General features: G+C 40.9%; 1 protein-coding gene across 10 annotated transcripts in view; it reads left to right on the top strand.

Annotated features, from left to right (window-relative positions):
* Positions 1-18,390, top strand: part of MEIS2 (Meis homeobox 2) — a 207,189-nt gene that overhangs the window by 41,653 nt on the left and 147,146 nt on the right. The gene's annotated exons all lie outside the window — the stretch shown is intronic.

Genomic DNA, 18,390 nt, shown 5'->3' with positions numbered 1-18,390 from the left:
CTTTATTGATTATTAGAGAGAGAGAAAGGGAGAGGGAGAGAAAGATAGAACATCAATGAGAGAGAACACCGATTGGCTGCCTCCTGCATGCCCCACAACCTGGGCATGTGCCCTGACTGGGAATTGAACCCGCGACCTCTTGGTGCATGGCTCAGTGCTCAACCACTAGCCACACTGGCCAAGCTAACACAGCTTCTTTTAAGGAGGCACGCCTGTACCTTCAGCCCTAGTCTCCCAACCATTTGACTCTTTGCTCCACTGTGACACTTAGGAGAATATTGGTATACATCCAGTAGGAAGCTCTGTTTTTCCTTTAGATTTGGAGCACCTGGAGCTGGAGTCTGTGCTTAGGTAAAGGTAATAGTAATAGGAATGAACAAATACAGATGTGGACACTCACACCACCAATAAAGTTCAGATGTAAATCTGTACAGAAGTCTAACAGTGCCCACTGAAAATTATTAACTACATCATGTGTTCTCTGTAGGGAAGAATTCTTACCTTTTTGGTTAATTTCCTTTCTTGATTGATAGGGCTGCAAACTGTGTGATACTCTCAAAATAGACAATTGAATTCATGCCACTTCCTTATTAGGTACCTATTTTCTTCCCAGATTCCTTTGGCAGATAAAACATGATTCTGGCCCAAAAGTTTCTATTTGTAGGGCCTTCCCTACAGTTGTTAGAATTTGTGCAAAATCCTTGCATTCTATAGCTGATGCCTAATGCTAAGTAAGTATCATATTCATAGTACTAGAAATAGTGATACACTTATAAGTCATTAGAAGATCATAAACAGGTTAATTTTATTTACTTTGTTTCATTGGATCCCACCTAGACTTCTATAAAAGTTTAGATACCAATTTCACCTCCCATGTAAAATGCATATTTTTCTATTTGTGTCTGTGTAATAATTGTTTGATTTATTTTCAATTACCTTCCAAACACTCCATTAACAGGGCAGAGTGCGCGGCTGGTGTGGCTCAGTGTTTGAGCGCTGACCCATGCACCAAGAGGTTGCTGGTTTGATTCCTGGTCAGGGCACATGCCCAGGTTGTGGGCCAGATCCCCAGTGGGGGGCATGCAGGAGGCGGCCAATTGATGTTCTCTCTCATCGATGTTTCTATCTCTCTCTCCCTTCCTCTCTAAAATCAATAAAGAAAAATAAAGGCATAGAGCACGTGTTCCAGGGTCACAGATACTAACCCAGCACACAGTAACTTCCGACACCAAGAATGTCAGTGTAGAACAGTTTACCAGCGCATAGCGCTGCTTTTAGAAATACCTACCCAAAGGAAAGCTTATAAAACCAGGCTCTTTAAAGCTAGTAGATTATACCAAGTTGAACTCCACACATTCTTAAGAATATGCATCTTGTCAGTTCCTGCTAATCCCAAGGCAGCTGAAAGGGGACACGTGAAAGCCCCAAAGCTAAGTTTTGAAAAATGTACTTTTGGAAAGTTTGATAATTAAAAACTCAAAAGAGGATAGTACGTTTAGGAAAGCATTATATGTCTGCAAACCTTAGTATCCTAAAGACATGTAAGAACTTGAGTTCCATTTCTGAGGGTATTTAATCAAGGTGTGTGTGTGTGTGTTTTGAGGAAACAAATGCACAAATGGCTTAGTTTTTTTTTTTTTTAAATGATCAGTGTCCTTAGATTCTTTTGCCTAGGACCAGGACAGATAATTTGAAAGTATCTCTAATTCTTTATCTGCCAGATGTAACATTTTAGCCGTGACTATTTTATTTTAGTCTTAAATATATAATTTATAAATAGAAGCAATGTTGATAGACTTGTTTGACTCCCTTCTAGAAGTACATGACTCATTTTGGATTGCATGTGAGAACTTCAAGCTGCTCTGAGTAACAGTCCGCGACAATGAGAAAATTGTTACAGTATTCATCTAGGTGGCAGGAAATAAAAATAAATAAATAAGAAAGGCAAGGCCTGCTCCCGTAGTCACTGGGACCTTTTCTTCATAACATCCCTGATGGCAAACTGTATGATTCCATCAGTTCTGAATGTTGAGCAAACAAACATACTTCTTACCCCCTCGTTTTTGTACCATGTCATACACTGTATAAAGTTGTTGGTCATTTAAATGCAATTGAATATACATTAATCAAAAAAGTCATCGTGATTTTGTGAATTATTTTTACAGAAGATCCTGATTTTTTTTTCACATGAATTTTTTTCCTGTTTGTGATTTTATTCCAAAGACAAATATTTGTTTTAAAAATAGGGTTTTCCTTTTAAGAGACATCCCCTGGAAAAGGGACACCTTTTTATTAAATGCAGGAGATCAAGATCGCCCCTGGCAGCTACCTTTCCTCATCCTATAGTCTGATAAAAGTAGTGGGATCTTGACCCAAGTAATCTGGAAACTGCGCAGATGAATTTAGTGCCCACTGCTGAACTCATTGCTTTGAAACCGAAGAGAAGAATAGGTAGGGATGGAGGGAGGAAGACACGTTTTTAACTTGGAAATCATTTAGACATGCAAAGTTTGTTTCCCAGTGAGGAAAAAGCTTTGTTAGCAGTGACTGCCTAGATCACATGATGAAACCTTTTGACAACTGAGTGTCTGCTGGAGACGGCTGTGGGAGATGACCTTTTGACCTAGGAAGGAATGCTGTGAAGGTGGGGAATGTCCTGGCAGCCCAGGCCCCCACCAAGAGAACATGGAAAACAGTTCCAGCCCCTCTGCTCAAAGGATCCTAGCTTGGTTGGAGCTTTGCATTTGGTATTAGGTGATACAACTTGAAGGATTCTCCTCAAGTTTTTCCAGACCTTGACTATTACTCCTACCACCTGAAATATGCGTTTTCCCCTAAGCAGATGTTGCAAGTGGCTTGAGAAATCAGCTCTGTTCTTTCCACCAGCTCGTGGGCTAGAACACATGTCTTTGACCTGTTTTCACACAGGGCCTGAAGCCTATGCACACTGGTGTGGGGCCTTAGGTGGGCGTCGGGGTAGGGGGTTGGGGGAGGTGGAGAATAAGCCTGTTGCTCTAAAAGCATTCCCAGTAGCTGTGATCTTTGTAGAGACAAAAATCCATTGTGCAGGGTTGTAATCTGAGAAACTTTCTGTTATCGCACTTGCTCTACTCACCAACATTGATCCCGGTACATGTGACCCTTTGAAAAGGAGCACCGTGTTGGTGATTCCTCTTATTACTAAATGGCGTTGTGTTCACAGTGGCCATTTATATATAGTTACCCTCCTCGCCGCTTGGTTAACAGGCGTTCCTGAGCTCACCGATGCCGTCCGACTGGGCACCCTCAGCCCCTTGATTATTCTCTTCACCCCGACTTCTGGCGTGCCTTGAGGTCCCCCAGGGAAAACAACAGGGAGCTTAGCATTGCTGAAAATACAGTAGCACAAATTCTATCAGGGAGGGGGGAGAAAAGGACAAAAAAGCCTGGCCAAGCCTTGAAGAAAATAGGTTACTTGATTTTATTTTATTTTTTCAGTTCCACAATATGTCTGTATGCCCTCGCCCTGAATTCTCAGCTAGTTGTGTCCCAGGAGGCCCCACCGAGCCCCGCACTGCTCAGGGAGTCGCAGCTGTATAAAGTGGGGGGGGTGGGGGGGGGATGTAGTTTGTAGGGATTGTTCTTCACCTTGGTTTGGGTTCGGAGTGGCAGCTGCACGGCGACTTTGTGTTTGACAGCACAAAGGCCAGCAAAACTGAAAAGCAAGTCAGCAAGTAGAGAGACAAAAGCTACGATCAGCTAATACAGCTCCACATGGCCTGACTAATTTATGAGGAAAAAACTGTTCTGTTCATTGGATCAGCACTCTGAGGAGGCAGGGGGAATTGCAGGAAGTTTTCATTGACTCTCCTGAGCAACTAAGGACGCCACGAGAGATTCCCCTCAGTTTGAACTTTATCAGGGTCTACGCTTAATCAATAGAGTATTGGAAAAAGAATTAATTACTAAAGCAGAATAAAACAGCTGCATTTTAAACTAAGGATCCATCAATTCGGTAATCTCCCAGTTACAGGCTAGGTGCCGTGAGGATTTGACTCTACGTAATGAGGAACCCGGGGAGTTTCCTGGTGAACAGGCTGGGAATTCACATTAGCCTGTTTCAGCTATTTGTCATTAGTACAACTCATTTCTCCTCTCCTGCATTGCAATTTGTATTGCATGTACTGGGGAACCCACGGCATGCCCCATTCGCGGGAGGGAGCCCGTGCAGGCGGAAATCATGGTCACCCCGAGAAAGAGCCTTGACCTCGCTGGGCTCTTCTGGGAGCTGTGGGCCGGAGCCATTGTGTTCCAGGTGGGGGTCAGGGCCCCTCCTGTTGAAGACGCACTGGTTCGAACCCAGCCTGGAAACGTTTCATCTGTAATTTCCATAGTGGTGGATTTCAAGGAGGGCTGAGGAGGGTTATGGGAGATGAATTAGGTTTTTAGTGAGCTCATTAGGAAGCCAAACAGAGTTGTGATGGCGAGGCGGTGAGCGGGCTGTAATCAGTTCTGCTCGCTTTGTTCCTTGCCTTCGGGACATTTCTGGAAAACTTCGAGGCGGGGGCGCCGCGCCTGTGCTGGGCAGAGGCTGCTGTCCCGGTGGCTGACTTGTTGATTTGTAAACCTCTTAATTCATTTTTTTTTTTTTTTGGTCCAATTTAATCTTTTCTTTCTGCAGGAAAATTAGTTGAATGTTAGCCCTCTTTGCACTATTCACCTCTTAAATTATGCTCATTTTGAAGAGCTTGTTATGCCTGAATAAACATGAAATGACTTGGCATTTTCCCATCGGAGGCACACCCATTTTAACACCATGTATTTACCATTCCTGGAAATGTCTCATTAACTTCTGAAAATCTGCGAGCATGATATTTTGGGCTACTGTAACACACCTCTTGGCAGTCACAGAAGGCAGTTTGGTTAATGCCTCATAATATCCATTTTTATTCTCAACATGAAGAAAGACTCTCTATAGAAATTGATGCAGTTTGCTCTGCTAATTTTCATGCTCATTCCAATTAATTTAACATGACCCAGATTCTCTTCCTCGGGCTCATCCTGACTAATTAGTAAAGCAACACCTAGAACAAGTTATGTTTAATAACATTGAGGAACACTAGTTGTGAGTGATTTTGATGCTAATAAAGATATTCACTGATGGGATAGATATTTTATGTCAATTATGGTATGTAATTTAGAAGTCCCGATGTGCTGGTTGGAGTATGGAAAGGCTAGCAAATCACTACGGGAGATAACAGTGTTTTTAAGATTTCCAAAACACCTAAATAACCACTGGGACCAATTACTTTATTTATTTATGGGGTTTTTTGGGGGGCGGGGGTGCAGCTAGGGGATGGTTAACTGGTTCCATGGTAATAAAAGGGGTGGAGTTGTTGTGTTACAAACCTGACCCATATTCATGGGCCCAAGCCCTCAGAACTTACTGAACCTTAGCAAGAGAAGAAAAGCGATCCTGGGCACCTGAAAGCAACATTTGTTCAAGGGGAAGGAGTGGTTTCTCCACCTCTGTGGTTGGGGTTCTTTTATCACGTTTTTTGTCAGTGAGATGAATCAATTTTAGCGCTTCCACGAGGTCAAAGGTGGTGGCGGCAGTGGCAGTGGTGGGCGGTTTGCCAAGTCCCGTCTTGTCTAGAACGGGGTGGTTGAGAGCCCTCTGCTTTCCCACGAGGAAGGCACGTGAAGGTAAGGCATGAGACAGGACACTGAGGGGAATTACTGTTTATTCCCTCTTTTTAAAAAAAAAAAAGTTTTTTTTTAATCCTCACCTGAGGACATTTTTGCATTTATCTTCAGATAGAGCAGGAGGGAGAGAGGGGGGAAGAGAGAGAGAGAGAAACATCGATGTGAGAGAGACACATGGAGCGGTTGCCACCCACACGACCCAACCAGGGCCGGGGACAAACTGCAACCGAGGTACATGCCCTTAGCGGGAACCGAATCCCGGTCTCTCTGGTCCACGGGCCGACGCTCTAACCACTGAGCCAAACTGGCCAGGGCTGTTTATTCCCTCTTAACAAACATCTCTTTAGTGCCTACTGTGTGCTGGGAGGGCAGAGTGCTACGAAGGACCTTGTGCCTGTCCTCAGGATGCTACGGTAACATGTAAATTACTTCTTACTTTAAGTGCACAGACCACCAACATTTTGACTGCTGAATGACTCGGTAGGGTAGAGAAATGGTATCATGTGTTTGACGATGGGAAATTCTGGGTAGGTGGGCTCTGAGGTCTCTGGGAACACTGTCTGGTCGTGTTCTAAGAGTGTGGCTGTGAATTCTGTCTCTGCCACTTGCCACTTGTATTTTGGGTAAATTGCTCCATCTCCCTAAGCCTCAGTTTCTTTGTGTGTAAAAGGAAAATCAACCCTGACAGAATAGTGAGAATTAAATGAAGTAATTCATGTGCTTTGGCAGAGTGTCTGGGAGAGAGTAAGTGCTCAATAAATAGTTTTTTGTTTTTTTTTATTAATGTTGCTGCTGTTATTATAGGAAACAGTTAGAGTGAAAATTTCTCCAGAGGCATATAATAGAATATACTCCAATCATTTCTCAATGCTAATTACTGTTGTTGAAGTTTGAAATTAGAATTGACAAGAATAGTTGCTTTTTCTAAGTAGTATTAACAGGCTTTTTGCTACACCCCTATTTAAAAGCATACGGAAATCTCTCATCTCCTAATTGGTTATTGGTACTTTGTGTGTGTGTGTGTGTGTGTGTGTGTGTGTGTAATGTCTTGCCTTCTCATAGGCTAGGGATTCCGTTATTAGTATTTTTTTTCTATTTTACCTTTTTATTTACTCAATATAGAAAGAGAAAATAATTGAAAGGCTTTGTAAGAGTGAGGCTAGACATATTGCTGAAAACAAGCAAAATGAAAAATAGAAAAAGTGAAAGAAACAGCCACATTGTGATTGATAGTAAAGCTTGAAATACTGCTTTATGAAATTGCCATTTGGTAGGTTAAAAATGGTCAAATATTAGCAATTTCTGATGGTTCAACCTAATAATACCCATAGACCATAAGTAATGGAACATGCTTCAGGCAAGGCAAAGAGTTGCTAAAATGTTAACTGTACTTGCTTTATCTGTTAAACAGGGATAATGGTCTGTGCCTCTTACATTTTGTTGTGGTGGCCAAGAATTGGAAAAAAATCATTTGAACGCTGAAATCACTATGTAAATGTAAGGCACTTTAATCCAGCTCCACCCAGTTTTAAATCTAAGACACAATTCTCACTGGTTACCTGACACAACTAGTCAGATAATTAATTAATTTTTAAATATTTTGTGGTTGATGTCAACTTCACTTTCCATCAGAGTAATACATCAGCTACTGAGAAACTAGGCATGTTGGTGAGAATGGTATAGATAGAAAATATATTTTCAAAATGGAGTAATCCTCTAAGTTATATAGTTCTTAGATTTTTTTTTACTTTACCTTTTTATTTACTCAGTATAGAAAAAGAAAATAATTGAAAGGATTTGTAAAGATACCGCTTTGGGGGAATTTCTAATTTGCTTTGGAATCTTTAAATTTTAACATAAAGACTGAGGTTATAAATAGTTGAGGAAGTCATGACCAATTTTAGCAGATGTGCATGATGTAAATTGGACAGTTACCATTTAGCTGTGCTAAGACCCTCTGTTAGGAATAGTTTCACAATTATGAAATAAAGTTGGCTACCTCTTCAGTGATTACTGACTGGTGGTAGAAATTGTGTTGTACTGGGTCAGCAGTGAATTCCTCACTCGAATGGTGTCGAGTCAGCTGGTTTTTAATTTGTTATCTTCTCAAGAGTGCATTCACTGACTTTATCACTGAGAAGAATGACTCCCTAGCCTAGTGTGATCAAGATCCGGAAATTCGCTGTATCAGCATATTGAGGCTGGACTGTTATTTGATTGGTGGCGCTGAGATCTGATCTCACAGCCAAGACGTCGGTTCTCTCATAGGCTGGCTTGCACAGGTGTATGAAAAAACCCACTGAGAGCACAAACCTCTTCCTTTTCCTCCTGGGCCACGGTTGAACAACTTTTCCTCTCCGCCTAAGACCGTTCCCAGCTCCTGTTTTATCAGCTAGCAGGGCCTGAATGAAGTTCACGTTGGTGCCCCTAGCGTTGAGTTTTCTGCCTTCATAAGAGAGGATGGGGTGTGTTATGGCAAACTGACAGTTATGTGGTTTTATGCTCCTCGTCTTTACAGAATCAGGATGGCAGTTGGGTGTTGTGATATTTCGTACGTGGTGGCAAATGTGGACTTTGGCTTTTGTGTCATTTTGAAGTACCAGTTCCAGGAGATGGAGGAAAAACTGATTTTTCTCAAGCAGGTGTGTTTTCCAACAGGTGGTGACTCTGTTTTCGCTCTTCCCCCCATGTGAATGAGTCACTGACAGACGTGAAAGAAGGAAGGGAAAATAAGAATGGAATGAAACATATTGATTATCTGATAGGAGCCAAATATCACACATCTCAAACTCCAGATGAATTGTTTGGCCGTGATCAGGCAGCACTGAGGACCAGTTACTCTGGTTCAAAGCCATAGGCACAGTTTCCCCCCACATTCTACTTGCTGAAAGTATGAATTCCACTTCCTGTGGGAATCGAGGCTGTGTGGTGAAGTTGAGCTCATAGACTTGAGTGGAAATCCAGATCCGTTACAAATTAGCCATGTGGCCCTAGCCAGTTTGGCTCAGCGGTTAGAGTGTCGGCCCACGGACCAATGAGACCCGGGTTTGATTCTGGCTAAGGGCACGTACCTCGGTTGCAGTTTGTCCCCGGCCCTAGTCGGGGTCGTGTGGGAGGCAACCAGTACATGTGTTTCTCTGGCATCGATGTTTCTCTCTCTCTATCTATTTCTCCCTCTCTCTCTGCCCCCTAATCTGTCTAAAGATAAATGGAAAAATGTCCTTGGGTAAGGATTAAAAAAAAATTAGCCATGTGACTTTAGGCAATTTCTTGATCTGTGCGGCTTCACTTTCTGAGGATATTAACTGGTAATTAAAATGGCAGACTCTGAGCTGTGCCGTAGATGGGATGATGCCTGCTGTACCTGGCACACACCGGGTACTCCACAAACGTTAGTTCCATGCCATGTTCGTGTGATGGATTCGGGGATGATCTGAAGGCATGGAGGTGGCTGGCAAGAGTTCATATTAATATTGATTCTATATTTCCCACTCATTTTTAATCTTAAGGGTGCTCAGAGTCTTCATAGGTGGTGTCATTTTTCCTCTGAAATTGACTTAGGTTTCTGACAGGAGACCCATTTATGATTAAGACGAATGGGTTAATACTGAATTCCCCAAAAGAGTTTTTAAAATTGAGCTCATTAAGAATTATTTCTGCCGGTTTGGTTCAGTGGTTAGAGCACCGGCCTGCAGACTGAAGGGTTGCAGGTTCGGTCCCTGGCCCTGGTCAGGGTCGTGCGGGAGGCAACCGATCAATGTGTCTCTCTCATATGGATGTTTCTCTCTCTCCCTCCCTCCCTCCCTTCAACTCTTTCTAAAAATCACAAGAAAAACATCCTCAGGTGAGGATTAATAAAAACAAAACAAACAAACAAACAAAAAAACAGAACAAAACAAAACAAAAGAATTATTTCCGAGGGAAGTCATATGGCTTAATGAATAAAGAATTATTTCTGTTACCTTTCTATTATTACTGATACATTTTTTTTTGCAACTTGAATAGTTCTTTGTAATAATATTTCTCATAATGGCAGTTGGCCAATTGAAAAAAAGTGTTTTTTTGGTAAAATATGCGAAGTGCTTTCAGACCATCCACTTTGCATATTCATAAAGTTAAAGAAAAGAGTATAAATCAACAGGTTTGTAAATACCATGTTGGGCTTCTCCCTGTAGCACCTTTCAAACGCTGCCCTCAGTCATTGCATCTTTTACAGAACTTCACTGCGACAACCTGGAGAACCTCTGTGTTGTGTGCTATACTTTCCACTAAAGTCTGTTTTATGCCCAATAACACGTTTATGGACATTTACCTATAATCTGCTTAACATTATTTTTATCAACTTTATGGAGTACAATTTTCATCCAAAAACTTCACCCTCTTCAAGTATACCATGTAATGCGTTTTGACAGTGGTACACACTCGTGAGACCAGCACCATCATCAAGGTACATGCACTTCCATCAGCACCAGAAAGTCTCCTGCCTCCTTTCAGTACACCCTCCCTGTGTGCCTGCCCTCCAGCCACCATTCGTCTGCCTTCCCTCACTATACGTTAGCTGGCATTTTATAGAATTTAATATACTTGGAATCATACATAATGCATCTTTTGTGTGTTTTTCTTTTTCCATGTAGCATAATGACTTTGAAAGGCAACGTGTTGCAAGCATCAGTAGTTCTATTTTATCGCTGAGTAGCATATCAGTGTATGGACATACTACATTTTGTTCATCCTTCCATAGTAGTTCATTTAAAAAAAAGAAAACTAACATCTATTGATTTCACCTCTGCTGTGTCAGGTACTGTGTGAGGCCAGATGTTCTGTATTAAGCTCCTGAGCTTGTTATTAAATGTAAAGTGCCTGGTACAAGGTAGCAATTTAATAAGTAATAGCTATTCACTCTCATTTCATTTACTTTTTACAATTAACCTATTGGGTATGTATAATTCTTCCCATTTCATAGATGAGGAGATTAATCTCTTGACCAGGGTTACACCCAACCAATAAGAAATAGATCTGGAAATTTAGTACAAGATCTGTTTTATCTCACAGCTCATACTTCTTCTATTGCATCACTGTTTTCCCCCAAGGGTATGTGTGGTTATGAGGGGAGGGGGCGAGGCACAGAGTGGAGGGGCATGGAGTATGTCAGAAGTGAGTCTCCACTGTGCAAAGTAGAGTAGCTGCCCCCAAAAATAAAGTAATAGATTTAGAAAAAGAAAGGGGAACCAAGTATGTAAGGCACCCTTCCCAAAGTAAGGCACCTCTGTTGTTAATTATCTGTTTCAGTCAAGTTGCTTCTTGCATGCATCTTGCAAGTTAATGCATTTGAAATTTATGAAACATCAACTCTATGACCAGTTTTCTATTCTTAGAGACCAAATTCTAGATAGCTTCTGCTTGCAGCTTTTGGATATAAACCCACAAAAAAAAAAAAAAAGCATAGTCCAAGAAATATGAGAGTCATCCATCCATTCATTTAATAAAAGGTTAGGTACTTACTACAGCCGTAATGTTATACAGTTCTGAGAAGAATATGAAAAAAGAAAAAATACAGTTCCTGACTTAAAGAACCTTATGTAAAAGAAATGTAGGAGTGGTGTGTGTGTGTGTGTGTGTGTGTGTGTGTGTTTGTGGAAGTTTCCAGAGTTATTCTGATTGTTAAAATAAGCCTTGAAAGAGGTAAATAATTTGCGCTAGGATTCTACAATAATACAATGGAATTGAGTGTGGAGAAGGATTAATTTCAGTATTAAAGTCAATCTACTTTTCATTAGTGCATGTCTTGTAATGTCAACAGTGTAAAATCCGTCTCAAATATTATTGAATGCATATGTTTGTTTATATGCAAGGTGTTGAGATGACATTAGTAAGTGGCCTTGAAATCACATTGTTTTGAAGCAATTTGGAAAATATTATGGATATGTTCAACGTTGGCTACTAGGATTTCATATTTCCTCCAGCATGCTTTTTTGTATGAGACCAAAATGTGTTCATTTAAAAAATATAACAGCTTTATTGAAATACAATTCACATGCAATATAATTCTTCCATTGAATGTGTACAATTTGATGGTTTTTACTATATTTACAGAGTTGTGCAACCATTACCATGATCCATTTTAGAACATTTTGTTTTATATTATTATTTTTTGTAACCCTCACCTGAGAATATTTTTCAATTTATCTTCAGATAGAGTGGGAGAGGGAGAGAGAGAGAGAGAGAGAGAAACATTGATGTGAGAGAGACACATTGATTGGCTACCTCCTTCACGACCCTGACTCAGACCGGGGACCTAACCAAGACTGGGGACCTAACCACAACCGGGGTACCTGCCCTTGACCGGAATCAAACTCAAGACTCTTTGGTCTGAGGGCTGGTGCTCCAACCAGTGAGCCAAATCAGCAAGGGCAATTTTAGGACATTTTTCATCACTGCAAAAGAAACCCTGTGCCCATTTAGCAGTCATTCTCCATTTAAAGTGAACTTTTCAAAGGCCCCTGTGTTTGTCATTCTTTAGTATATAGGCTATGTAAACAATAGTCAATTTATGCTATCTCAGATTATTCTTATTAAGCAGTCATATAATTTGTTTTCCTTAGGGTTATTACATATACATTGTGGATATCCATTTGTATTACATTACAGAAACATACCTGCTTCTTCTCAAATCATAGTTGATTTATTTAAAACAATCATAGTAAGTGGAATGCCTAAATGCACAATAGCTAATTTTTTAAATGTTAGTAATTTATTTTATAAACTTCTTAAACAAATGTCCAGAGTTTTATTAGGAAAGTCTGTTGTATGAAACTGTCCTTTGAAAATGTACAGAATACTATTTTCTAATAATTAACAACTTTGCTTTCATTATAATGTGTTATGGTTTAAAAAATAGTCTCCTAAAACCAGTTACCGACTTCATAGGTGCCATTGTTCTTTTTTCTATATATAACTGTGACTGGCTTCTGAACAGTTTCCCAAAGGGACTGCTGATAACTAGCGCAATCTAGTTTCCTTAGTAGTAAGCATGCCTTTTATTATTGAGATGGCTATCTTTTTGTATTATTTAACAATTACTTTTTAAAAAACATTATTTTTATGTTTATTTTTTTGTCAATCCTCACCAGAGAATATTTTTCCACTGATTGTTAGAGAGCGGGAGTGGGGGGAGCGGGCATCGACGTCAGAGAGACCTGCCAATCTTTTGCCTCGGTTCTCGTCCCAACTGGGGATCAAACTAGAAACTGGGCATGTGCCCTGACTGGGAATCAGACCAGGACTCCTTGGTGCACCGGATGATCCACCCTGGCCTGGCTACAAAGTTGCACTTTCATTAAAATATTCTTTTGTTTTCGTTTTACAACTGAGAAAGTGGAAGAAATATTTAGTCTTTTTGTTGTTCACCCATTTGAAATAATACCTGCTGATACAAATTTATAGAGAAATACCATAAAAGAATTCAGACTGATTAACTGTTTGATATTATACAATATGTTGGCCCTATTTTTGTTTCAGATAGCAAATATGATAATGAAGTAAGGATCCTAAAAATTGGATGAAATAATTTCTACTCCAGATAGAACTTTGCTTTTCTGTTATGACTCTTAACAAGTCTTATTGGTTGATATTTAATGTTTCATTTTGTATAAAAGTATACTAGACAAGACAGTAAACTAGAAAATCTTATAGTTAATGATAAAATAAGACTCTTACCAGTGTAAACTACACATGTACATTGTATGTAGTTAATACCTTCTTATAAGCAAACTAATTATAGTCCAGTTTTAGTACAAAACGTTAAAAATACATGTTATATCAAAGGACTTTTGCAGGAAATTCTTTTTGCAAATGTAAAGGCCGTATCTTTCCTTGAAAGACCTGTTGATTCAGAGATGTTAGCCAGCTATCTTTACTAAAACACTTTACAATGCTAAAAATAGTCCACTACAGTTAAATATGGATATTTTTAAAAAGAAAATCCCAGTTCGACTGCAACAGAAGGACATTTTGTGTGACAATATTTTGCATGATTAAAAATTTAAACAGAATAACAGCTATTTATATTTACAGTTACATGAGAGTAATTACTAAAGCAGGCAAAATACTTAGAGCATAATTTAATAATGTTTTCCTCCAGCGAAGGTGCCAAAATTATTTGCATAATTTTCACAATTTGTACAGAAACATAGCTAAGTGAAATGGAGAAGACATCTCTCCCCAACCACCTTTTTTCTTTTGTAGGAGATGTGGGGAAGAGACTCATATATCATAACAACTCATTTTCGTATAATTTCCCATAAATACCATGACCCGTTTGTCAGACCATTAGGTGAAAGAGATGTGTTCCATTCATACTTTCTCTTTTCGGGTCGGTCTTTCAATGACCAGCCTAAGCCCAACTTCAAGGCTCCTAATTATAACATTCACTGGTTCAAAGATGAACCTTCCGAGAGGGGCATTCTGGGCTGCTGGTAACTTGATCAGCTTGGTCTTCCCTTGGTCCCTCTCTTTCTGGTTCTTTGTACCGCAGTAGGGAGATGATGGTATCTGGCACATTCCTAGGATGACTTGGAGATAGCAGCCTTCTGTGTTTAGGGCTGAAAGATTGTGAACTCTGTTAGCTGAAATGCCACTCTGGGGAGGTGAACAGAACATTAAAAAAGCTTTAGCTGTAGGTAGTGGAGTGCACGGGGAGTCAAATTTGAGAGCTGGGACTTGAGTGGACATTTGTCCCTGTTTCTGCCTTAATAAAATCTGAGTGTTAACTGTGGAAAAGGGCATTGGAGAGATCACTAAAAATGAATCATTAGAGTGCCCAGAAGAGCTTTATTATGATGTACTGTGAATAACTTCAAAACCTACTCCGTACTTTTATATGTGCTTATCAGGTAACGGAGTAACAAGTACATTCTTTTATCCTCCACCACAGAGATTAAGCAGCCTGCTAAATTATAACGGCGAAGGAATATACTTCTCTACCGGCTTCAGTCAGTAGCCTTTAGAGAATTCTGTGGGAGGTTAGGAGAGTAGATATTCTTTCTTGAAATACTTTACAGTTTTCAAGTGAAACGTATAAAGGAGAGTAACCAACTTAAGTGAACCACGGTCTAAGAGTATTGGAAGCTTTCGTTCATCTCTGTTATAAAGGATTAGAGGGTTCCAGTCAAGAAACAAAGCCATTGATTGTATGGCCCCTGACAGGTAAATTGAGGGGACTGATTTGGTCAAGGACCAGTACGAGGATGTTTCTGTTCAACAGTTAACAGGATTCAACATGATATGGAAAATACAGGCGTGCAGAGCCGTACTCCGACACTGGCGTTGCCAGCGAAAGCCTAAAACACAGCCACATTTACATATGTGTCCATCTGTCTGTTTTTACACTTTATTTTTCCAACCAGTGGGTGAAGTGGTTTTCATCCAAGCTGCAGTCTGAATTTTCTTGTCACCCACCACTTTCCATTATATTGTATAGATGCAAATTTTAAAGCGCAGCCTGGTTGTCTCTGGACACACATTTGCACAGCCCCGGCTGGGCTTCCCCTCCCCTTCTGGAAGGTGAGCTCCTCGCAGGCCTGGCGCTGCAGCCGCTGCGCCAGCCAGGTGGGGAGCGCAGCCGCGTTAGGGAGCAGGTTGTGGCCTCGTCCGGGCTGCAGAAGCCCTCCATCCGTCCCAGGCCGGGCCGCTGGGGGGCCGGGCTGGGCCAGCCGGTGAGCATGCCCGTGCTTTCGGTCTCCTCAGTGGAGAGCCTGCGTAAATCCTGTGTAAATAGAGGGAGGATAACAAAGAATGAGCCCCTGCAGCTCGGAGCATTGGGAGCCATTTGGGGCTGAATTTGCTAAATGCTGCTTATACCGCCTGAGAAGTTGAAGAGAAAGGAGCCTAAAATCCCCTCTTTTTTTCCCTTTCTGCTCCTAGGCTGGGGGGAGGGTGCTCAGGACGGGGAAGCCTGAGGTAAGACTTGTTTTTTCAGTGCTCTTTTGAGTGTGAAAAAGGTGGCCTGGGTCACTGTCCTCTCTTTAAGGTCGGAAAACCCACACAGTTAGTAAATGTTGCATGTAAACGAAAGCATTTCATCTCTTCTGCATCCCTCCATGCTAGTGGGCCATGTACTAGTCACTTGAAAAATCACAGAAAAATTTCACTTTAACATGTCCAGACAGTTAAGCACAGCGGGAGAGTGAAAGAGATCAGTAATTAGCAGGTCTCACTGCTGGCCTCTCGCCCCTCACCCTCCCTACATTTGTGGGTCTGTGGCTTCCCCTCCCCCCAACTGGATCTGAGGTGGATAAGGGTAAACCGCATGTGGAAAAAGATTTACTTTTTCTTCATCGTCTTCGTCCTCCTCCTCTCATCTCATTGGAAACCCTGATGCAGGTATCTCAGTGGGGTGTCCTAAATTAAGCTCCTGGAAGCTAGCCCCTGAAAGAAAATATCTTTTGACTCTTGGTGCATTTTAATCCTGTTTTCAAAGTACTGTATTAAGAGAATAAAAGCGTGATGAAATGATGACAGAGAATGAGCTCACAGAAAACTGTGTTGCCGTTCCATGGCTGCATGATACTTCGTTTTGAATGGCAACGTCCTCAGTGATCTGACCAGCCTGGGCCATGGGCAGCCTGCTCTCTCCCCCACTCTCTCTTCCCCATTAGAATAGGGCAGGCTTGAGACAGAGCATCGTTTTCATAAACATTATGTGATGTGGTCTCAGATGTGCAAAGGCCATCTTCATGCACACCTGCAAACAGTAAGACACTGGGCATCATACTCCCACTGCCCGTAAGGAGGGAGGGAGGAGAGAGGGAGCCCGAGGCTTGGTGGCTACTAGAATAGGTTACCAGAACTAGGGAGTCTCCTTCAGGGACACTTTCTTCAAAGCAGGTATGTTCTCACAGGGTCCTAATAACATGTCTAAAGGCTTTTGCTACAGATTTGTTCATTCCATTAACATTTGAGTGTTTTAGTCTTTGTCAGGGCTTGGAAATCAGAAATGAACAAGACACAGCCCCTGCCTTGAAAAGGCCTCATAGTCAAGCAGGACAAATTATAAACAGGTACATTGCAAAACAGAAGAGTAAATATATCAGAGGCAAGAACGTACTGCTGAAGATATAAAAAGCATAGTATACTAACTTTGTTAATGGGAACTGGAGATACCTTTACAAAGAAGTTTCCCTTTTCACTGGGTTTTGAAGGTTGCATAGGAGTTTGCCTTGGCAAAGAAGAATGAATGGGAAAGAAGGAGGGAAAGAAAAAAAAAATGAAGAGACAGGGCATTCCAGGCCAGGAGGAAAGGACTAAAGACATGGAATCTTGAAAGATTCCTTGGCTCAGCAAAATTTTCAAAATTCAACAGATACTCCTATTTCAAAATTGTATTTAATATGAACTTTAGGTCCATAGGGAATAATCATAATCTTATATATTGCATAAACCTATTTGTGTAAAAATATGCATCTGCTTTCTTGGTTCGTATTTACTTTTAAATGTGCTGTCACCCACTATCTCCTAGGGACGTACATGTGGATATACAAGGTTTCACTCTTGGGGTTTATTTCTTGAGCAGTGAGAGCTTATCCAGAATCTGACTTCACTTTTCACATCTTCTTGTCCTCCCATAAGTTTAAGGAAGAGAATAGAGGATGTGAGCATGGTCTTTGGAGGACAAACACCACTCTGCTACTAACTGTGTGACTTTTGACAAGTTAATTTCTTTGAGTCTCGTGGGATTGATAATAGTAGTGATTTCACTTACTTGTTGTGAAGATTAAATGAGGATTAGGACATTGCAAGTGCCCAATAAAAGTTACTTGTGATAATGAAGATAATGAAGGTGACAACAGTATTGATAAAAAGGAGGACTCTGGCCCTGTCAGTGCAGCTCAGTGGTTGAGTGTCGACCCAGGCACCAAGAGGTCTCCGGTTCGATTCCCGGTCAGGGCACATGCCCAGGTTGTGGGCCCGATCCCCAGTGGGGGGCATGCAGCAGGTGGCCAATAGATGTTTTCTCTCATTGATGTTTCTGTCTCTCTCCCTCTCCCTTCCTCTCTCTAAAATCAATAAAGAAAAAAATTAATTAAAAAAAAGGAGGACCCTGTACTCTAGAGATAGTGAAATGGTGTAGAAAAGGGACTACCCTATTACACATTAAATAAAAACATTTTAAGGACTCCGTAAATTAGTGTATATATGTATGCATATGTATATTTGAGTACAGGCAAATACATGTAGTTCATCTACAGGTGTATTTGGACACCTGTGTAAATTGGTGAATTATTTGGAATAGATACAATTTAATGTATATACACAGTTTTATTATCACATATATGAATATGTATGTATTCATGAATATACCTAATTCCTGGAAATAGATTTTTTTGAAAGATATATGTGTCTGTGCATGCGTGTGTGTGTGTGTGTGTGTGTGTGTGAGTGAAGTTAATGAATTCGCATTGTACAAATTGCAAAAGATAATATATCAAAAATGAGGAGGGGGGAAAGCCATGTTCTTTCAGATCATCATATGAAATTTTTTTGTTTGTTTGATTTTTGTTAAACCTCCCTCAAGGGTATTTTTGTCATTGATTTTTAGAGAGAGTGGAAAGGAGGGAGGGAGGGAGGGAAAGAGGGAGAAACATCAATATAAGAGAGGCACATTGATTGGTTGCCTGCACGTGCCCGACTGGGGCTGGGATTGATCCT

Source organism: Molossus molossus, unplaced genomic scaffold (genome assembly GCF_014108415.1).
Source record: "Molossus molossus isolate mMolMol1 unplaced genomic scaffold, mMolMol1.p scaffold_m16_p_1, whole genome shotgun sequence".
Lineage (NCBI taxonomy): Eukaryota > Metazoa > Chordata > Mammalia > Chiroptera > Molossidae > Molossus > Molossus molossus.
The sequence above is the reverse complement of the archived record's forward strand: the minus strand, read 5'-3'. Positions and strand labels throughout refer to the sequence as shown.